A 10610-nucleotide genomic window follows, 5' to 3' on the forward strand; every position below is an offset into this window, starting at 1 on the left:
TCTTGGGTCTTGTGGCAGGCATCCCTGAGGGTGGCTTGGACCCCAGTGTGGCCCTCTTGGGGTTCCCAGGTTTGCTGGGCCTTTCCTTCACTTTTTTGGTGAGGGGGCCTTCCGTCTTGGAATGGCTCCATTCCAAGAGTCCTTGGAGACACACACTCACTCCACCTGCTCGCCAGCCTGGTGCTCGCATCACAGCGCCCGCCACCGTTGCCTGCGGGTTAGTTCCTGAGGCTGGGCGGAGCAGTAGCCCTCCGTGGCAGTGCCTTGGTGTCGTGTTGCTCTGGCCTGTTTTTTCCAGGGTGTCGCCGGGGAGGTCCCGAGATCTTTGGAGCCGCAGAGGGCCGATCAGGATGAACAAACCTCAGTCGGAGCCCCAGTGATGCACTGGGGGATCCCTGTCTCAGTCCTGCCTAGATGATGTGCGGGTGAGTCTCCCCTGAGATTGCCCCACTGTGACTTTGAGGGCTGGCCTGCCTGTATGACCGTGGGCTGCTCTCTTCCCAGAGGGGCTTCCTGGCAGCCGCAGAACTCCGCAGCTTCAGGGGCAGCCTGGGTATGTGTGTGTTTTTGTGCCACGGTTGTATGTCCGTCTGTGTGTGTGTGTCTGTGTGCGTGTGTGTGTTTGTGTGGGTTTGTGTGTTTGTCATGTCAAGTAGGACCAATGTGGAGTGTATACGCGAGGGCAGATTCCTTAACGTCAACCTTCTTCCTGGTGCACAGCTTTCTGCGTTTCTGCTCCTGCTGTGTGGACGGTTGGCATTCGTTGATCGTGCACTTCCTGTTTGGGTTTGTTTAGGCCTCGGCAAAGTGCGGAGCTGCCTCGGCCCGCAGAGGTCCAAATCACCTCCTCATTTAGAGGGACTATGTCTCTAGAGAGAAGAAGACATGCCAAAAGCGAAAACCTCACAGGAGCTTTTTGTCCACTTGCAAGCGAAGTACAGACGTGTTTGAGACGGTGGATGGACTTTTTTTCTTTTCCTTTTCTCTCTTTCCAAAATCCGGACACACCATGGCCCAGTGACGGAGAAGAAGTTGAGGACCTGGCAAGGATCTTCTTTCTTAGGAGTCATGGAGGGTTGACCAGTCTCAATAAAGCACCGGGGAGCCCATGTGACCCAGCATCTGGGTGGCAGCCTGTGGACAATCTGCAGCTCATCTGGATCACACAGTTCAGCTGAACTCACAGCTGGAGGCCCAGCACTGCCCAGGGGCTGGCGGCCATCCTGTTTGGGTGGGGCACCACACGACGGTCTCCCCGGGAGCCTGGGAAAAGGGAGGGTCCACAGATTACAAGGGGACAAGAGCCTGTTGGACAAAAATGACCGAGTGGGAAGCTGCCTAGCTCTGACCAGGTCTGGGAATGCATTGGGATTGGAAGTCATCTAAATATAGCCTGTTTATAGTCTGTGATCTGACTTTCTCAGGCACTGTTTGTTTGAGAGCTGGTAACTACAGCACAGTTTTTCTAAACTGGTCATTTTCTACACTAACTTTTTATTTGCATTTGAAATGATTTTTATTATTGGCACCAGAGAATTAAAACCTCAGACTATGGCTGTGGCTGAAAGCTACGCACAGCTTTCCATAACATCTTAATTTATCAGCCTGTTTGGGTGTTTGAACATTTAAAGCAAGCAAGATAAAAGAATTGAAGGGATTGCTTCTTTTCACATCTCATCATTCATCCGACTTTGTTTTTAACTGTTCAGTTCAGTTCACTGAATGTCTGTATTAATGCTTCACTCATCCACAGAGGTGTAAATATGAATGACAGTGTGTGCCCATTCAAAGGCACAGTGGGAAGAAGATAATCCCATAGTCTTGGGACCATAGGGCCACCAAATACCTGCACCACAAAGGAGTGAAGAGACTTAGTAGTCTCTTTAGCCGTCGCTGCAGCCATTCCCCAGGTTTCAGGAATCAACGTCTTCATTTGCTTTCATTCTTTCTCTTACTCAGTGGTCCCCTCAACCACGGCCATAGCTATCTCTGAGAATCCCCTGGGCAGATTTTCAAAGTTCCATGCCCAGCCATGCCCAGGATGCACCCCAGACCGGTCATCAGGTCCCGACCCGTGGGGTGGCTCTGGGAAAGCTCCCTGGTGGATTCTCAAGTTGTACTGGGTGGAGACTGCCGCCTAGCAGGCCATAGCACAGGGAACTCCAGAGCTAATCTAACCCTGCAGATAGGGAATAAAAGCAACAAAACATTTTAAAATAAAATAACGGAGCAAAGATTCTTTGACTCTGGGCAGTGACTAGTGGATTTCTGAGAGAGTCGTGATGTTTCAGGCGGTTTTAAAGTAAAACAAAGCACAGACTATAACCACAAAGACCTGAAAACCAAAACCGAGAGGAGAGTCTTCTGAAGCCCTTTCCGGCCATCTGGTTTCCTCCTCAAGACTCAGTGCTTATGAACTTTCCTCCTCCATCCTCATTAAATACTGCTTCCCATGTATGGATGTAGTTAATTCACCCCAAAGAGCAAATGACCACTGAGAACCAAAGTGATATGTTTTCTGGAGTGTTCACATTTGACCCCTTCTCCCCACACTCATTAATACACATGCACACACCACACACATGAACAAACACACAGCTGTGGACCCATGTGCACACACATGCACACACATGCATGCACTCATACCCACATGGGCACATACACACATCCACATGTACACCATGCACATGCACACATTCATGCACTCACACGGACAGGCACACACACACTCACATGAGCACAAACATGACTAGGGCAGCAGGCTGCTCTCCTAATCACCGTGGTGTAAATCGCCATTTTCAAGTCTTAGAAGGTTAGTTTCCTTTTTGCCTTTTTAAAACCATCTGCTCTTCCCCTAAGATTAGCTGTATCCCACGGCTCCTCTCCTATACTTCTCCTAAAAACAAGTCTATAAAGACTTTTTTATTTTAGAGAATTTGGAAAAAAAAAAAAACCAGGGTAATAGACAAGGTGGTAGGCGTGACAAGTGCGGGAGATAACAGAGAGTCAAAAAAGATGGAAATTTCTTCCTAATTGACTTTTCTAGATTAGAAACATTTACCTACCTCTGGCTCCAGTGTGTTTCCTAGTGGCTGGCTGGGAAGCCCAGTAGCTTCAGGTCTTTGATTTCATTCCTGCAGGTAGAACTCACTCCTCACCCCACTCCGTTCTCTCCCATTCACTCATCCCTACGTCCTGCAGGATATGTATGTCATGAAGGCTCCCTTTTCAGCGTCTCTGCTTGCAATGTTAGGCATTTACTCCCAGCGGGCTTACAGTTTCTAGTTAAAGGATCAACTCTATCAGGGCAGAAAGCATTTTGGCCATGAACCAAGAGGGGAGGGAGGATTGAGTGACCTGGACCTTTTCCACGTGCTCCCAGGACAAGGGAGGACAAATGGGAAGCTTCCTTCCTATAAATGCTACATGGGCCAAGATAGCGGAGGGGAATACGTCACAGCAAAGTAACTCTCAGCACTTACTAATTAAGCACGTGGCAGTGCCGTTTATTAAGTCTGGTAGAAATGGTTAGAGGGTCCACAGTTTAAAAGAAAAAAAAAGTAGTGGTATTGAATAGTTCTATTTATGTCAAACTATGACAACATATTAATGTCAAAATGTACAGCCAGTCTGTCACCATTTGAGGTTACTAATATGTCTGCAAGGCCCTTTAAGAACAGTTGTTCCCAGCAGTGGAGAACACTGGTCTAGGAAGCTTCAGCCCCAGTTCTGTCCAAAGGAATGCAAGGCAATTGTGCAGCCACTCTGTGCCTCAGATCTTATCTGCAAACTGAGGGGAATAACATCGGCCTTAGGATTGGTGCATCCCTAAAGAATATTTCAGGGCTGGGCACGGTGGCTCATGCCTGTAATCTCAGCACTTTGGGAGGCTGAGGCCAGCGGATGGCTTGAGCCCAGGAGTTCGAGACCAGTCTGGGCAACATGAAAAGACCTCATCTCTACAAAAAAAATACACCAATTAGCCAGGTGTGGTGGTGCATGCCTCTAAACCCAGCTGCTAGGGAGGCTGAGGGGAGCAGATTGGTTGGTCTCAAGTCAAGGCTGCAGGGAGCCAGGATCATGCCACAGTACTCCGTCCTGGGTGACAGAGCAAGACCCTGTCTCAAAAAAAAAAAAAAAAAAAAAAAAAAAAAGAATATTTCAGGATATTGCTTAACAACAATGTCAGCTGAAGAGTAATTGCCTGAAAAGGTACCCAACATTAAACCACATTGAGATAGTGCTAAACTCCGACTAGAATGGTTAAAGTTAAAAAACATTTGAGTATATCACGTGTTAATGAGGAGGAGGAGCCACAGGAACCCTTCTATACTACTGGGAAACTGGCGCAACCACTTTGGAAAACTGTGTGGCCATAGGTACTTAACCATGACCCAGAAATCCACATCCAGATATTTACCCAAGAGAAATGACTGCTAAGTTTATGCAAAGACTCAAATGCCAACGTTCATGGCAGCATTATTCAAATAAACAAGAACTGGAAAGAACTCAGGTGCCCATCAGCTGCTAAATAAAGAAAGTCTGGGATGTCTATACAGTGAAACTACTGAGCAGTAGAAAGGAACACAGCTTTAACACAAGCCACAGATGAATGGAGCGTCAAACCACTCTGCTCAGTGAAGGAGTCAAACACACAGCATTACATATCGCTTCATTCCATTTACATGAAAGTCTAGAAAAGGCAAAACTATAGCGGCATAAAGGTCCTTAACAGTTGCCAGGGGCTGGGGCCAGGAGAGGGGATCGGCTACAAAGGGACTCAAGGAAATTTCTAGGGTGATAAAAATGTTCCAGATCTTGGTTGTGGTGATGGCTGCTCTATAAAATAACCAAATCTCACCACACCAGGCACTACAGTGTGTGTTAACTGTACCGTGTGTGTATTTTAAATGCCAGAGTTTTATTATATGTAAATAATGCCTCAGTAAAGCCAGAAAAACATTTAAATGAATTTTCCCCCAGGCAACATCCATTTTAATACTCTCATTATGGTATTATCTTTGGGGAAGACCAAATTTGCTAACTTCCACTCATGGCTGGTGTTACCTACTTCTGGGGCACTTGGTTGAGTTTAAGGATCACCTTGGCACGGCTCTACCACTTCTGTGCTTTCTAATGGGATGGTTGTGTCTTCCACTGGCCAGAGGAGCAGCAGTAGTGTGACAGTCTTCTGTTTCCAGCAGAAGAACCAGCAGCTGCAGGAGTGAAGTTGCCCTTCGGGGCAGTGCTCAAGGAAGAGAGGCTGGTGTCAGAGAGGTGTTAGACACCCTTTACTGTTCTCAGAGAGTTCTGGCCACTGACTGGGATAGCTGGAGCCTTACAGGGAGAGATGGTGGAAGCTGAGTGAAAGGGGAGGTCCTGAGTAAGAGATTCCCGAAGCACATCTCAAATCCAATGGGACACATGCAGGGAGAAAAACTACTCAGAGGAAGCAACATTCATCCTCCCATTGCATTAAAAATAAAGACAAGACCACCATTCATTCAAATAACTGGGCCTACTGTGTATTCAAATAACCACTGACTGACCTTCTCTTCCACTTCATTGAGGGGTGGAGAATTAGCAGAAGCAACCTGGCCAGCTGGTCATTTTGTTCACATGAACATAGGCCCAACCTCAAGGACATTGGGGTGGTGTCTGTTTTAATTTGAGTCATTTTGAAAGCGAAGCCTTCAAAATAAACACACGTGTGAATGCAGGTAGCTTCCATGGAAAGTAATTGCAGGAAAGTAATTGGGAAACAGATAGGAGAAGACCAAAAGGGAAGAAAGTCAACATGGACTATGTTATTGGGTTGGTTACTGCAGTGAGCAACCGGGCTCAGCTCTGCTGGGGGTCTTCTGAGGAACTGGAAGGAATATGCCTCATAGTCCTCTCTCCCAGGGGCAGAAAGCTGGGCAGTTCCCGCTGACTTCCAGCTCCCATTGGTTGAGGCTCCCCATTCCAGGGCTGTGTGTGCCTGGACAAAGCTACTATCTGAGGCTTAGGAGAAAGTCCTGGGGCTGAAGAGAGACACACATGTGCGGGGCCCTGAAATCAGGTTGGTGAAGTGGTGTGGCACCAGCTGCATCACCACGGTCCAAAAGAGAGTGGCTGGGGATGACAACCTTTCTTCTCAAAGAGATGCAAACCCAAGAGGAAGGGGCGGAATGGACAGTTCACTCTGGGAGATGCTTTGGGTGCACCTCAGCACTGCTCGGAGGAAATGGGGTGAACTTGCAGCCATGCCCAGGTCGCCATTGGCCCTCTGATTCTCTTAGACCTTGGTGGTATGAGCCTACTCAACCCTGGAAGAAATAGAGGTATGGGATGGTTGCCATGTGCCCGTCATCCTGAGCCTCGGACCACGCCATTGCACAAACGTGTAGAGGTTTATGGTTTAACTTTAATCATATCCAGTTCCCGCCAGGCAAGTTAGGGGCACACTTCCTGCCCTTCTGCCTTGCACCTGCAGTGAAGGCCCTGGATCTAAGTGGAAGACAAGGTGCATTTGAGACAATCTGATACTTCAGCCTTATTCCTGGGGTAGGTGTGCACAGTATGCATGTGTGTAATAAGAGCTCCAGGGGTGACCAAACACTTGCCAAATGGCCTGGGGGACACTCTGTGCTTTTTGAATTTTTCTTCGGAGACAGGCAAGAATCAGCAGGTTTCTGCCATTTTTGAAATATCGGCTGACTATGGCCTGTCTGCTCTGTAAAGGTCATTCCAGCTGGAGCTTTGAGTAAATGTCTGTAACTCTCTGAAAAGCTCGCATCCTGGAACAAAACTCTTGTCTTCCCAAAGGAGGAGAGAAAACCCCCAACCAGCTCACAGAAGGGAAATCAGAGGCAAGAGGAGGGATCTCAGATAAGCTCTTAATAACAAAAACCTTTTATTAACAATGGTGTTTCCCCGTCTCACAAATTTCCAGGACCTGGCTGAGCACATTGGGTGACTGTGAGGCCAGCCTATCCCCAGAGTGTATTTGACACTCCATAAAAACCTGCACTAATTTAAACAGCTCCAGAATGGCTGACAGTATGGACAACATTTTAGACTGGAAGGAAAAGTAAAAAAGGAATGAAACACTTTCATTTTGAATGAACAGATTGATTTTAAAATAAACATGATAGATAAAGTCAGGCTCACAGACATGTTTACAATGAATAATTATCTGGTAGACGTTGACCTAGCCTGGGGAAAAGCTAGGATATTACATTAGCCCAAATGTGCTTCCTTGTCTTCCACTCGGAATGGTGGCCTTTCATGACAGGTGCAAGGCAGTGGCAGGTTGTGAGTGTGTGTGTGTGTTTAAACAATTTTCCATCTTGAAGCCAACTTTACTGGATTCCAATATTTTACCTAGGAACTCGTGATTATTTAGCTTAAACGTTATTTGCATTTTCTCTGAGAGTGAAACATTGTGTGTGTGTACATGTGTGCATGGATGTGTGTGCATCTGTATAGTGGGTGGGTGTAGGTGTGGGTGTGTGTGTAGTGGATGAGTGGGTGTAGGAGTACATGGGTATGTGTGTAGTGGGTGGGTGGGCATAGGTGTGAGTGGATGTGTGTGTATAGTGGGTGGGTGGGTGTATGTATGTGTGTAGTGGATGGGTAGGTGTAGGTGTGGGTGTGTGTGTAGTGGATGGGTGGGTGTAGGTGTACATGGGTATGTGTGTAGTGGATGGGTGGGCATAGGTGTGAGTGGATGTGTGTGCATAGTGGGTGGGTGGGCATAGGTGTGAGTGGATGTGTGTGTATAGTGGGTGGGTGGGTGTATGTATGTGTGTAGTGGATGGGTAGGTGTAAGTGTGGGTGTGTGTGTAGTGGATGGGTGGGTGTAGGTGTACAAGGGTATGTGTGTAGTGAATGAGTGGGCATAGGTGTGAGTGGATGTGTGTGTATAGTGGGTGGGTGGGTGTACGTGTGAGTGTAGTGGATGGGTGGGTATAGGTGTGGGTGTGTAGTGGATCGGTGGGCGTAGGTGTGAGTGGATGTGTGTGTGTGTAGCGGGTGGGTGGACATAGGTATGAGTGGATGTGTGTGTGTAGTGGATGGGTGGGTGTACGTGTGAGTGTATGTGTAGTGGATTGGTGGGCGTAGGTGTGAGTAGATGTGTGTGTGTAGCGGGTGAGTGGGTATATGTGTGCGTGTGTGTGTAGTGGGTGGGTGAGTGTAGGTACACGTGAGTGTGTGTGTGTGTAGTGGATGTGTGGGCTTAGATGTGAGAGTGTGTGTGTAGTGTGTGGGTGTGTGTAGGTGTGCATGGGTGTAGGGATGTGTGAGTTTATGGAAAATAGAAAATAATAGCAGGGAGCATAGACATAAGGAGATTGTCTGATGCCATAAGGGCCACTTTGGTGCTGGCTACTTTTGTGAGCACAGCTACCATGGCTGCAGTGACATGGATCAGAGGAGCAACTTTCCAGTAACCTCTAAGCAGAGGCATTTTTCACAATAGAGAGATTTTCAAAATTTCTCAAATGACCTCTTTCACATGGTCTCTCCTGTGCCCCATGGTTTTGATGGCATTCTCACCAGATCAGCACCCACATGCTCCAGGTATGCCTGTGAACAGACATTGGAAGAGAGTAATGGAATGGCTTTTGGGTGAGAAAGTTCTTAAGGTAAATCTCAGCTTGACCGCTTTCTCAGTGAATAAAATTAACTGTAACACTTAGCTATAAAACACTGTTTCCTTATCTAGAAAATTGGTATTATAGCAGGACATACTATTTCTCAAAATTTGTTATAGAGTTTAAATTAAAGAGTGAGGGTAAACCTCTTAGCACAGTGTCAGACACAAAATGTCTGTTCAATTAATGATGATAATGATGAACCCATAGTATACCAGATGACTTTTTACAAACATAAACGCCAATGCTTGAAACCTTCCTTGATTTGTTTGTCTTGGGGGCCAGCCTGCCTCTTTGGACAGCACATTAGGATTTTATTTTAATACGGTACATGACAGCATAAAACTCAGCAACGCTACTCTGCCATGGATTGTTTCCAAAGGAGTACGGCCATGAAGGAGTTAAGGCAGTTTTGCTTCCAAGGAGATACCCACGAGTGGATCCCATAGGCACTGCTATCGGGAGAGTGCTGGGATTTTGTTTTATAGTGTAAGCCAGGTCGCTCCCCATCTGTGTCACAGACTACTTTGGGGTTACTGCTATAGCAGGATTTAAGGAAATTATTAATGTTAAATGACTATATGAGAAGAGAAAAAATAGTTCAAATCAGTGATCTAAGCTTCTTCCTTGAGAAATTAGAAAAAATACAGCAAACTGAACCTAAAGAAAGAAAACAATAAAGATAAGAACAGAAATCAATGAATACATAAAACCAGTGACGCAAAAGCTACTTCTTTGAGAAGATTGGTAAAATGATTAAACTTCAAGTCATATTAATCAGGAAAAAGAGGTAAGTCACAAATCAGAAGTGAAAGAGGTGGCATCAGCACAGATTCTACAGATGTTAAAAGGATCATAGAAAACATTAGGAACAACTTCATGTCAATAAACCTAGGTAAAAATCAGTTAAGTTCCTTAAAGGACAGTAACTACCAGATTCACTGAAGAATAGATGGATACCCAGAATAGTTTGATACCTATTAAAGAAATTAAATTAAATTTGTAGTTTAAAACCTTCCCGCAAAGAAAACTCTAGACAAGATGGCTTCACTAAATAATATCAATTCTCCACACACTCTTCCAGAAAATTAAAAAGAGGAAATCCTGCCTAATTTTGTCTGTCAGGTCAGCACTGTCCTGAAGCCAAAAGACAACAAAACCATAGGATAATATCTTTCACAAACATAGATGTAAAAATTCTAAATGTAATTTTACCAAATCGATTCTGACAACACATAAAAGGAGATAAAGCATGACCAAGTTGAGTTTATTCCCAGGATGCAAGATTGGTTTAATATTTAAAAATCAATAGATGTAATTCACCATATTAATAATCTAAAAAAGAAAAAGTCATATGATCATCTAAATAGATTTTAAAAAGTATTTGACAAAGTCCATTGCACAGCACTGATGAAAACTCTCAGAAAAAAAGGAATAGAAGGAAACTTCCGTAGCCTGATGAAGACCATCTATAAGAAACTTTCAGCTAACATTATATGTAATATTGAAGGAGTGAAAGCTTTTCTGTAAGATCAGGAATTAGATGAGGTTATTTGCTCCCACTACTTCTATTCAACATTGTACTAGAGGCTCTGGCCACCGTAATAAGAGAACAAAATAAATAAAAGGGATTCAGATTGGAAAAAAGTAAAATTGTTCTTATTCATAAGTGACATGATTTCTATGCAGAAAATTTAATGAAATATACAAACGTGAGAATTATTGAGCTCAGCAACATTGCAAGACAGAAGATTAACATATGTAATCAAATATTTCTTAAATAGCAAAAAAAAATCAGAAACTAAAGTTTTAAAGATACATTTACTGTAGCACTAACAAATATGAAATATTTAGTGATAAAATCTGACAGAAAGAATGAAAGATTAGCACACTGAAAACTGTAAAACACTGGTGAGAGAACTTAAAGAAGATCTAATTCAATGTATAAATACACTGTGTTCATTTGTCAGA

Source organism: Mandrillus leucophaeus, unplaced genomic scaffold (assembly GCF_000951045.1).
Source record: "Mandrillus leucophaeus isolate KB7577 unplaced genomic scaffold, Mleu.le_1.0 Scaffold27, whole genome shotgun sequence".
Classification (NCBI taxonomy): domain Eukaryota; kingdom Metazoa; phylum Chordata; class Mammalia; order Primates; family Cercopithecidae; genus Mandrillus; species Mandrillus leucophaeus.